The following is a 12,992-nucleotide window of genomic DNA, read 5'->3' as shown; positions in this document are numbered from 1 at the left end:
ACGCGAGGGAAAAGAGAAGGCAATGAGAGAAAAAGAGAGGGGAAAGAGAAGAGAAAGAGGGGGAAAAGAGAGGGAAAAGAAAGAGGGAAAAGAAAAGAGGGAAATATAAAGAGGGAAAAGAGAGGGAAATAGAAAGAGGGAAAAGAAAAGGATGAGAGAGCACCTACACGTCCCATGGTGGTAGTTGATGTAGCCATGCAATCGAGGAGATTTAGGCAAGCTTTAGCTCATGCTAGAGAAGAATGGACCATGGTTGGAGCTTGAGCATAGTCTCAGTGATGTGTGCAAGATGATGATGAGGGTATGGTCACATGATAGACACAATTTTTAGTGGCATGGCATCACTTGTACACGTCATGTCCGAGTCCAAGACCACCATTCAAGAGTTGCAATCAACACCTTTGTATGATGGTTCTCAAATGTCAAAACTACATGCTAGCCTTTCAAGCCTGCATTTGCAAGCAACGTAAGGTTTACCAAACACTAGTGTCTTAGCATGAGAATAAATCCTTCCATTTGGCTATCCATAATAGTTGTACTTTTTCTTACTAGTTAGTTAATGATGGATTGTATGTTATAAAAATTCCCTTCAATAATCTCATGTAATGGCTACTAGAAACCTATATTCTCATTATGCTTAACCTACTAGAAACCTAATTGGAATTGAGATGCAATAGGTAATGGAAGAAATAAGCTTGCGAGGAAAAGTTTATAATAATGAATATTATAAATATTCATTTTAGATCTGGGATAGTTTCTTAATTTAATTGTTTGTGACAAGTGAGGAAAAAGTACAAATGAAAAATGAAATTAATTGTACATATGTTCCATTCTAAAATATAAAATAAAAGAGAAAACTAGCATATTGTTAAAATTCTTATGAGTGCAAGATTTAGCTAAAAGATCTTAGTATAGAAGGTAGGTGTTGAGACAATGGACAAATAGTTGATAATTCTCAATGTTGACTTAGTGTTGGAACAAGGTGCGTGCGTGTAAGAGAAATACTCTTGACTCAATCATGACAAACTATATAAAGTACACTTTAGAAGCACAACCCTTTATTAATTCCCCTATACACATGCTAGCACTATTTTAAAAACCCCCTAGAGCCTCTAACTTTTAGCTAGATATTGAGACCCCCTCATATATTGTACACAATCTATAAATATCCACTTTCTATCTCGCATTGAAGTGCTAAAACCTAAACGAAAAAGCATTTTATGTTTGCCATTGATATGCACTTTCATCACAAGCTCTCTCTCTCTCTCTCTCTCTCTCTCTCTCTCTCTCTCTCTCTCTCAGTTAAAACTTATCTCTAAAATCATTCAAAAAGAATGTTACCAAAGACAAGAAATATCACTTTACATATGCTTCTTTCGCACGTCATCACATAGGCTTCTATTGCATATGATGGTGAGTTGTATGCCAGTTGCCGTGCTCTTGAGAAAATGAACAGTTCAAGAGCACTATAATTGGCATTACCACCAAAAGGCGTATGCGATGGCGACACGGAAGAATAAAATCTTCAAAGCCAGAACCCTAAGCACAAGACATTTACAATGCAACACCATACTACCACCCATCAACAGCATGCATGACATGACAAAATAAAACTTCTCTCTCTCTCTCTCTCTCTCTCTCTCTCTCTCTCTCAATTAAAATTTATCTCGAAAGACATCCAAAAAGAATGTGACCAAAGACAAGACATATCACTTTGCACATGCTTCTTCCTCATGTCATCGCATAGGATTCTATTGCATATGATGGTGAGTGGTATGATTGGCATGCTCTTGGGCAAATGAGCTTGGTCAAGAATACTGCAATCAGAATTAACATCCAGAGGCCTATGCCATGGCAATAAGGAAGAATCAAGTCTTAAATCCCAAACCCTAAACCCGAGGTATTTACAATGCTTGATGAGATAATATCATATTGTCACCCATCAACAGCATGCAAAGAGACAATACCATATAGTGCAAAATTCTTATCCCACCCTAAACCACAACCTACACTCAAAAAAAAAGAACACATTGAGGATACAATGAGACATTCAAAACCCACTATCAGCATCATTGCCATCATTGCCACAATTCATGAGTCACTATCCTCATCATGTTCATCATCAATGTCCTCATCTTCAGACCCATGTGAAAGGAAAATATTATTTCCTTCATCTTCATCTGATTCATCCTCCTCATTGCTATCCTCCTCAGATGTTACACCATCAGTCCCTCATCCTCTTCTTGGGGTTCTGGGATCTGTAGCGATGGGACTGCTTCAGGTTGGATAGCATCAGGCGGGATATTGTAGGTCCATTTTAAAACTTTCACCTCATGTCCCACATCTCCTAATGTTTCCAACATTTTATGATTGGCATAAATCTACACTAACTTCTCAGCCCGCCGATCCTCTATAAGTCTATTTCACAAATTACTTTGAATGTACTTGTAATGCCTCTAGTTTCTTTCTGAGCCCAAGTTTTGAGCATGTTTGAGAAAGAACCCTCGTTGCAGTTGAGCATAGAAGCTCACACATGCGACCATTCATCATCCACCATTTCCAAGTAGATGTAGTTTTTTACAATGCTTGAACATTGCTCGCGATGCAATCAACCCCTCCTTGCATCGAAACTTGGCTTACTTGTTACAACACTTTGCAAACTCATGATTTCTGGGATAATACTATCGCATCACCTTATGAAAGTCATGCATAACAAAGGGGATCTCTTCGGGCTTCATACTCCACCACTTGGGGTCTCAAAGATACCCAACACTATGCAATGGATTGTGAGCTTGCTCCCATCAAGGCCTAAAGAATTGCCACAATTCCTTGTGTTTTGTAGCATTAAATGGTCTTCTCTCACTCTCTTGGCATGGGCAAGTAGGGGCATTCCTCACAATAAGAGCTTGCTCAATAATCCAAAAGTGCATCCATGCTTTACTGATTATTGGAGCCTTTGAGTCCAAATCCGTGAGTGCATATAAAACAGCTTTCATAACATTATCAGCATCCTCAAACCATTTCCATAATGTAGGAGATCCCAATGTTTCTTTTAGGTCATGCATTTTCTCCTTTGTTGCCCTATTAGTCAACTCTGACATCCATCATTCAAATGCATATCAATGAAATGCCTCTATTGTTAGATATCAATACTCCACTCTCATGTAACTATGCAGGAACCAGCTAACTCTACTTTGTAATCCCCCCATATGAGGAGAAGGCATTTGAGTAGCTCGGTTATCTGGTAGGTCCTGGTTCGGACACCAGATGGGGGCAATGTGTGGCCTGTTGGCTAGATGGCTTCAGATAGAGTTGGCACACCACCAACTAGGCTACATGCAAGTGCGGGAAGGCATCCCTTGACTGACTGCACTGAGGGTAGATGGAGCATTTCCCGAGGCAGCCCACCACTCTCAAGTTGCGGGGCCCGTTCGGAGCCTTTGGTGATCTCGGATGGCTCTGGGCCGAATGGAGACCGTAGGTTAGTTTCTCTGTTTTGTGCACCGGTTCTATTGTATGGTCGGTGGCCTATCCAACCCCCAGTCGACCGTTTTGGGCAAACTAGGTTGGCCACCCAATTGAGCCTAACCGACTATGACTGGTGGCTATATAAGAGCAAGCCCGTGAAGCCCATTTCATCACTGGCTTTAGCAACCCTGATTCCTTAGCATCCAACCTCCATCTTCTACTATTTCCAGCACATCATTGAAGCTTCTTTCATAGGAGTGCACAGTTGGGAGGTAGCGCCATCTATTGTATCAGTTCTACAGTAATCAATTTTTTTATTCTCCATACTATCTTGTTTTTTCTCTTGCATACGAGATCCTGTTATCTGTGGAGCACAGACGTTGTATTATTTTCTTACATCCATGGTATGAAAGCCTGGACTCTAGCAAGAAGATTTGCTAGCGTGTTTCTATTTGCGAGCAGATTGTGAGAGATGGCCCAGCCCACAAGACTGCAAATCCCACCGTTCGGCAAAAGCGAAAAGTTGGACGGCTCTAACTATCCTCTCTGGAAGTTCAAGATGAAGACCATCCTAAGCGCATATGAGCTTTGGGACACTGCTACTAGGGTGGACGTGAGGCCAGTTCCAAGACCGGATCCAGCCAATGCAGGACAACAGATAGTACCAACTGCGGATGAGATTCTCGTGTGGACAAGAAGAAATGCAGTTGCACTGTGTTCTATTGTCTGCAGTGTTAGTGATTCCGTCATGGCATTAATTCAACATGTCACCACAGCGGAGGAGGCATGGACGGTCTTGAAAAATCAGTACGAGACCACGAATCAGTCGTAGATTTAAAATCTGGAGACTCAACTTGCGAATGAGAAGTTGTCTGAGTCTGAAGCGGTAGAGAGGTTCATCACCAGGGTGAAGAATCTACACGATCAGATGACTGCGATTGGCATCACTATCACCAGCAAGAATCTAGCACGAAGGTGCATACGGATTCTCCCACCAAAGTACAACGGTCTTGTTACGGCATTAAATACGCAAAACAAAAATTTGCCCTTCAACTTTGAGGATTTCACCGCGATGCTTCTGGAGGAGGAGATGCGTCAAAAGACAAGGACTGGAGAAGATTCAGCTTTCTGGACCGGATCAAAGAAAGGTAAGGGTAAGGATCTGGTAACCCATCTTCTTCTAATGATAAAAAGAGAAAGAAGAAGATCAAGTGCTTCTATTGCAACAAGGCAAGGCACAAGTAGAATGAGTGCCGAAAGAAGATTGCAGATGAGAAGAACAGAATAAAGAAAGAGTCCAGCAACAGCTGGCAGGCAATACCTATAGAGCTGTTTGTCGCAATTGAGGAGATTTGCATAGAGGCAGTTCATGTACTTGCAGATGAACCTTGGATCATTGACAGTGGTGCATCACACCACATGACCAGTCGGAAGGATTGGAATACCTCTCTACAACCGGTAGGGAATGATATCATGGTAGCAATCGGCAATGATGCAAAATGTCTAGCAAAAGGAAAAGGTATGATTGCTCTCAAGTCAAATGGAGTTGTAAAATAGTTGTCCGATGTTCTTTATGTGCCAGATATGAAGAAGAACTTGTTGTCCATTTCTGCGATCACGGATCGGGACCTCAAAGTTCAATTTGATAAGAATGGTGCACAGATCCTGGATCTTCAAGGAAAGGTCATTGGTAAACGTAAACAGTGCAACAACAGTTACAAACTCTGAGCTTTTAGTGCTCGAGCGGATGTGAAGAACACTAAGCTATGGCATGAGAGGTTTGGTCATCTAAACCTTAGTTCTTTGAAGGAGATGCATAAAAGTGGAATGATTACAGACCTACCAAAAATTTCAGATCTGCGCGATGTGCATGATGGGCAAGCAGCATCGGTAGCTCTTTCCTAAAGGGGCCAAAAGGTCAAAGGCTCCTCTAGAGCTCGTTCACATGGGCCTCTGCGGAAAGATGGAGACGGAAGCTTTGGGTGGTTCCTTCTACTTCATGATGCTGATTGACGACTACAGTAGAAGGATATGGATATACTTCCTGAAGATGAAAGACAAGGCTTTCAGTAGGTTCAAGGAATGGCATGTAATGGTCGAGAAAGAATCGGGGAGGAAGGTGAAGAAGCTGAGATCAGACAGAGGTGGAGAGTTCACATCAACTGAATTCAAAAGTTACTGCAAAAGTCACAGAATCAAGAGGCAGAAACCCCCGCCACATACATCACAGCAAAATGGAGTAGCAGAATGCAAGATGCGCGTCATCTGCAAAATGGGCCGGAGTATGATGAAAGGGAAAGATTTGCCAAAGACTTTCTGGGCTGAAGCATGTAACACGACAGTTTACATCCTCAATCGTAGCTACACGAAGGCTGTGAATGGGATGACTCCACTACAAGCGTTTTCTCTTAAGAAACCTTCAGCTGCACATTTCAAAGTTTTTGGATGTGACTGTTTTGTGCGTGTCCCTGATGCTACCAGGATCAAATGGGAACCGAAGAGCCGGAAGTGTATTTTTTTGGGCTACAGTGAAGAGCGAAGGGTTACCGTCTCTATAACCTTGTTACTAAGAAGGTAATTGTAAGTTGCGATGTGGTCTTCTCAGAATAGCCGCATCAATTGGAGGAGGATGCTGCCTTCCCAGACAACTAGGACTAGGATATCCATCCAGTACCGCCACCAACAGCAGACCGAACTCCCCCAACGGTGCTTGGGAGGATTCAAGACAAAGAAGATGAAGAAGAGCCTACAGAACCACAATGGCAACGGCCATTCCCGAAGTGGGTAAAGTAGCTTTTGGACGGCAGAGAACCTCCAACCATTGAGGAGGAACCATTCGAACACCGCCGGTCCAAGAGATTAGAGGAGCAAAGAAGGGCGCAAGAACACTTGGTCAACTATGCTTTGATGACAGAAGTGATCCGTGCTGATGAACCAAGTGTCTTGAAGAGTCACAGGGCGATGATAGGTGGATGGAGGCTATGCAGTCAGAGTATGGCTCCATAATGAAGAACAACACTTGGGACCTTGTAGATCGATCACCAAAACGCAAGGTAATCGGAACCAAGTGGGTGTGCAAGACCAAGTACAAATCCGACGGCACGTTGGATAAGTACAAGGCTCGACTCATGGCAAAAGGATTTGCACAGGTACATGGTTTTGATTATCAGGATACTTTTGCTCCGACAGCTCGACTAACCACAATTCGCAATGTTTTGGCTCTAGCTGCCCAGGGAAGTTGGCCCGTGTTTCAGATGGATGTGAAATCTACCTTTCTGAATGGAGATCTCAAGGAGGAGGTATACATGGAACAACCACTAGGTTTTGAGATCCCTGGTTCAGAAGGTAAAGTCTGCAAACTGAAGAAGGCACTTTACGAGCTGAAACAGGCCCCACGGGCATGGTACTAGTGAATTGATGCCTACTTTCTACAAAATGGGTTCAGGAGGAGCCCATCTGATGCAAATTTGTATATCTTCAGAGAAGGAGGCAGGTGTATGATCGTGATCCTTTATGTGGATGACCGTGTCATAACAGGGAACCCATTGCATCGTCGCAACCTTCAATGTTATTAGAGTGGAGTTCCAGACTTGCCCTATCCATTTCCAGCCTGTTTGGAGCAGTTTCATCAAGTGAAAGAGAGTGCAACTGCCTCAAATGAGCTCTCCAGGTGTAGCTGCCAATGCAGCAGCAGTTTGGCTGAGCTACAACTTCATTTGGAGCAGTTTGGAGCCTCCTAGATCTGCTTTCTGCTTGATCTAGAGCTATTTGCTTTCTGTATTCTGTTTGTGCAACTGTTCCTACAACAGTTTAAAGGTGTTTCTTAGCATTGCGCCTTTCCAGGTTCTGCTTACTGCTGCTGTTGTGATCTGAGAATCAATCAGGAGCTGTTTGGCGCTTAACTGTTTACCGTTTTGAAGCACAAACAGCTTGTAAAACAGATTTTTGAAGGCACGTTTCAAACGAATTTTGTCTGTGTTCATTTCTGAGCTGCATCTTTGAATTTTGCACCTAATCAGATTCTCTACAAGGGGATTCTTCTAGAGAAGCTGCTGCAGAAATATATTTCGAAGTGTTTTGTTACTAGTTTTCTCAGTTTGTGAGCTTCTGCCTCAGTTTTGAGATTCAGTTCAGCTCTTTTTTGTTGTTCAGACTGGTCAAAGCATTTCAGGAGTGTTTTATGTAGTTTTGAAGCTTTCAAGAAGGAGTGGGGCAGCCGCATTGGTTTGCAGTGGACTGTTGCTTCAGTCAAGACTTTTGTATTTGTTGCACTTGTTGTTTTGTTCATTTTCGCAGAGTTTTTGGAGTTGCTTTGCCTTTTCTCTGGCACATTTGCCTTCGTGACTGGGTTTTTATCTGCAGGTCATCTCATTTGCAGACTGTGCAAGTAGCACACCTTTTGGTTTTCCAATTTTGCGTAGGCCATTGATCTTGTGTGGTCAGAATGAGACATTGCACTTGCCTAGTTGTTGTCCTTTGATTCAGTCAGTTTTCTTTGAATTCTTTGCATTTGTGCCTTGTGTGCAATGGAAAACAGTGACTTTTTTGGTATTCTTGGTCCTGAAGACAAGCGCTATGGCACCAAATACCCCGTGTGGTCATACATGATGCGTCATGTGCGCCCATTGCTACGGGTGGTGGTAATGTTGTCGACTCTTCATCTTGTGCCATGGCCACTGTCACGGGGGCGTCAAGTTATGAACCGTGACTAACTTTGGCTTAGGGGACTAGCCCAAGGGAAGCGACAATTCCCAGAAGTCCCTAGGTGCACACACTAGGCCTACTTGCTAGGGACAACGCAAGGTTTAGAGGGGTCTAAATGTTGGGCCCAAGGAGAAACCAATGTTTCATTGGTTAGAAGGGGTTAGGACTTTAATGTGAGGGGCAAACCAATGTTCCATTGGTTTGAGAGGGTTACAGCATTAATGAGGGGCCATGTGGCAATCCCCCATGCATGCATCTCCCCCCTTCATTCCTCTCTCACGAATCTGGAGGCGCCATTGATGCTTGTACGGGCTTTTTAACGTTGCTGGTTTCTCTCTCATTTTCACAAATCCCAAGGCTATTATACGGACGATTGCATCTCGCAGACAAAGCATTTGCTAGGAAGAGAGTTTGAAATGATAGACCTCGGACTGATGCATTTTTGTTTGGGGATTGAAGTTTGGCAGAAGATCTTCATTTCACAATTGAAGTATGTTGGAGAGATATTGAAGGCATTTGGCATGGCTAAGTGCAAGACAGTTGGTACCCCTATGGAGGTTGACACGAAGGTCTCAAACAAGGATTCATCACCACTGGTGGATGAAGCGCAGTACACAAGGCTTGTGGGCAGCTTGATTTACTTGTGCAACACACAGCTAGACATCAATTTTGTGACTGGTGTTCTAAGAAGGTTTTCCAATAAGCCCCGGGAGAACCATTGGAGGGCAGGGATGCGGGTGCTGAAATACATCAAAGGCACACTTGATTATGGCATCACCTATACCAAGGGCAACATCATCTTGACCAGAGTCTATGACTCGGATTGGGTAGGAGACGTGGACAGCAGGAGATCAGTGACATGGTACTATTTCTCACTTGGATCTGGAGTTGTGTCATGGGTCAGCAAGAAGCAACCCATAGTTGCTCTTTCTTCTACCGAGGCCGAGTACAAAACTGCATGCTTTGCTTCTTGCGAGGCAGTGTGGTTGAGGAGGATTTTGGGGGGCATGGGTGCAGTGCAGAACAAGCCTATGCAGTTATCATGTGACAATCATAGTTGCATGGCGATTGCAAAGAACCCGGTGTTCGACGCTCACACAAAACACATTGAGATTCAATATCACTTTTTACGCGAGTTGATCATGGATGGAGAGGTCGACCATTCGGGGGGTCTATCCCATTTTTGTAAACCTTGACCTTTGGGCTTAGCATGAGATCCTAGCATCCTTGACCACCATGAGATGGCATGTGAAACTGTGACTAGATGTATCCTTGACATAGCAAGAAGCAAACCCTTGATGGGGGGTATGTTGGGATATGTGTGATCAAGGGCTTGCTAGGTGCATGTGTGCATCCACTAGTAATGATATGGTTGTGTGTGTGTGTGTATATAGAAGAGGCACACTTAGTGCCATAGGCCATGACAAAGGTGATGATGTCATGCAAAGGCCCCCACATGGGATGGTGCCTATGATTGTGGAGTTCCTATGATGTAGGAGTTACCTCCATTGATGTAGGGAACGTGCCACTGATTTAGGACAGCCTCTCTCCATTTCTATAAAAGATGGACTTCCCTCTCAAATCAATAGTATACCCATTGCAACATCTTATGTGTTCTCACTGAGTCTTGCCAGAATGCATCTATTCTTCCCCACGTTCCAACAATGGGAACCTACAACACTTGTACTTATGTCACCATGTATGCTTACAGACTCTGCTCCACTTACACCTTGACTTTCCCAAAATGATATTCTTCGTAATTTTTTAGAATATTGCAACTTATCTATCAAGGTGCGAGCTGCTGTAGAAACTTATGGGGCCACACAATGCCGAATACTCTTTCTTGAGTCACCAAGAAAGTGAGCCCCTATGCAAGGTGCTCCCCCAAACTTTTTTATTCCACAATACTTGCATTTCCACTCAACTTAGTCGTGAACATTAATGACAAAGTTCGATTCTGGACCATGTGACTTACACTTTTTCCCCTGTGCATGTGGAATACATCTTTGAGAGGATTGTGACACCCACATAAACCCTCTCCCTGTATCTTGGTTAACAACCTCATGGGTTGGATCCTCAATGGATCAAGTGTTGGGGTACTACCTATTTTGGCAATGAGATCCTCTTCTGCAACTCCTTGTTCAACCCCGATAACATTTTGAGGCATATGAATTCTGGCATGGGCATGTCGATGCATCCATAGTTTGCCTAGTCACAACTCGTCTTGAAGATTGTGGATGAGCATTTCTAGTTTTAGGCATTTTTGAATGTGCATTTGTAGTCGCAACATGTGATCGATTTTCGCTCAAACCATTTCCATCTTGTCTCTCCCTTCTCTCTGACATGTTTTAGCTTCAATCTGTAAATTTTTCCCAAAACTATTTTAAAAAGTCCCTTATGTATATTTATTTCTGTAAATTTTAGGAATAAAAAATATCCTTCTATTGAACTCACGTGATAGGGTTACATATGATGAGTGACCCCCTCGAGGATTTGACTCATTATTTGGATATTGTTTGTTTTGAGAATCATCATTTGGATAGTGTATACCGAATCATCATTGTTCGAAGCCTATGTATGTTTAAATTGTCATAGGTTGCTCCAGAAGATGTTGCCTACACCAAATACCATGCCTGCATCAAGAGATGAAGCAAAAAAGATGCTAACAATGGTGGGTATGGCTTGCCATAATGATTGTATTCTCTTGCGTCGTGAGCATGGAGATTTGGCTAGTTCTCCAAAGTGTGGGGAACAATGATATAGAGATGACTTGCAGGGTGAGCGGATACCGATAAAGGTCTTGAGACACTTTCCCATCATTGCAAGAATACAACACATGTTCTGATGCAAATCCATAGTAGAGTTGATGACATGGCATGCATCTCATCGGTCCACTGATGACACATTAATGAGGATTCCCGCAGATTGTGCAGCTTGGAAGCACATAGATAATCAGTGGCCGGACTTTGCGAGGGAGCCACACAACTTGCATCTTGGGCTCGCCATGGACGGCGTGAATCCTTTCAGGTTACACTCGATATCTTGGTCGACATGGCCCATAGTCATGGTGAATTACAATATCCCACCATGGCTAACAATAAAAAAGGGACACCTCATGCTTGCACTACTTGTGCCAGGAAAGTACAAGGCAAAAAATATGGACTTGTACATGGCACCTTTGATAGAGGAGTTATAAATATTATGGAGAGGCATGCAGGTCTTTGATATTTCCAGAGCTCCTAGACATACCAATGCTATTTTGGTCAGGGGTATCTTGATGTGGACCATGCATGACTACCCAAAATATGGAGAGTGCGCAGGTACGTGGTTGTATCTCTACATGTATAATGAGGGATTATGCTTTTATGACTCTCTTTCGCACGCATGTCTTATACTAACACATTCATGCACGCGTGCAGGACTTGTTACAAGTGGGTACCATGCTTGTCCTGTTTATGGACCAGGTTTGAAATCACTTGCATGTTACTCCAAACATATGAGGAAAAATTTTTATGAAGGTCATGCTCGATACCTTTCGCTTGACCATCTCTCATGTGGAGGTTAGCTTGATCCACCACCATCATATTTGAAGGCAAGTGACTGGATTCCAGCTTGGAGGGTGAATGGAGAGGAACCTCCTCCTGGTATGAAGAGGCTCTTGCATAGTTACAAATCAATCATCTCTTGGATCCCATGCATATCTTCAAGAATGTGGGGGCTACTATTTGGGCACACTTGGTTGGTTCCAAAGACTCGAGAGGAGTGCGAGAAGACTTGCATGCTATGAATAGGATGTCTCGTTTGTGGCCCCAAGTGCATGCTTCGGGAAAAGTTATCCTCCCGAAAGCAACGTGGATCCTCTCTACGAGGGAGGAGGCAGCAATCAAGGCAGACATTGCCTCTTTTCAAACACCGACAGTGTACATGCCTTGCTTGAAAGGAGCATTTTCAAAGGACAATAAGCTTAGTGGGCTCAAGTCCCATGATTGGCACAAGGTCTTACAAGTATTCTAAGTAGAATTAGTGTACCGATAATCGTGATGCGTTAGCATAATTATGATTATGTTATATTGTTGACATGACTTCTTTGTTGCTTTGATAGTTCATCCTCCCAATTACAATAAAAGGGTGCTTACAAGAAGATGTTAGAAATGCTATATTCAAGATCTGTGGTATTGTGAGGTATGCTTACTATCAAATCGCATTGATTGCATTTTCTTCAATTTAAGATGATTAATCTGTAGACTGATTATGAAAATATCTTACATGGACATGTGAAATAGGTGGATATCTCAAAAAGAGATCTCCATATCGAGCATCGAGAAGGCTAGGGTGGAATCCATCGAAGCCGTATGCTTGCTTGAGAACACTTTCCCTCGAGCATTATGACAACTCAAGTCCACTTGCTTCTGCACACAGTTGATGAGGTGGTTATTGCAGATACCATTCATAGTCGATGGATGTTTTTTCTTGAGGGGTTTATGAAAACTTTAAAGGGATTTGTAAGACAAAGAGCAAGACCAGAAGCAAGCATGGCAGAGGGATGGCTTGTGTAAGAGTCATTAGTATATATCACAGAGTTTCTTGCATCCATGGATCCCAATATGCTGCAAGCTTGGCATAACAAGGATGATGATTACATCATTAGCGAGGTTCCCCAACGAACAGGGATTGAAAGAAAGATGAGCGAAGAGCAAATGGAGAAATTCAATAAGTTTTGTATCCTTAATAGCCCTGAGATGCAAAAGTGGATTGAGAGATATGAAGTGGCCAAAGCAGAATGAATAAATGCAAGGATGAGATTCAGAGTAATGTACAGG

The sequence above is a fragment of the Dipteris shenzhenensis genome, chromosome 17, assembly GCF_047967505.1.
Source record: "Dipteris shenzhenensis isolate YYH24624 ecotype China chromosome 17, Dip_SZ_1.0, whole genome shotgun sequence".
Taxonomy (NCBI): Eukaryota; Viridiplantae; Streptophyta; class Polypodiopsida; order Gleicheniales; family Dipteridaceae; genus Dipteris; species Dipteris shenzhenensis.
Note: the sequence above shows the minus strand (reverse complement) of the source record.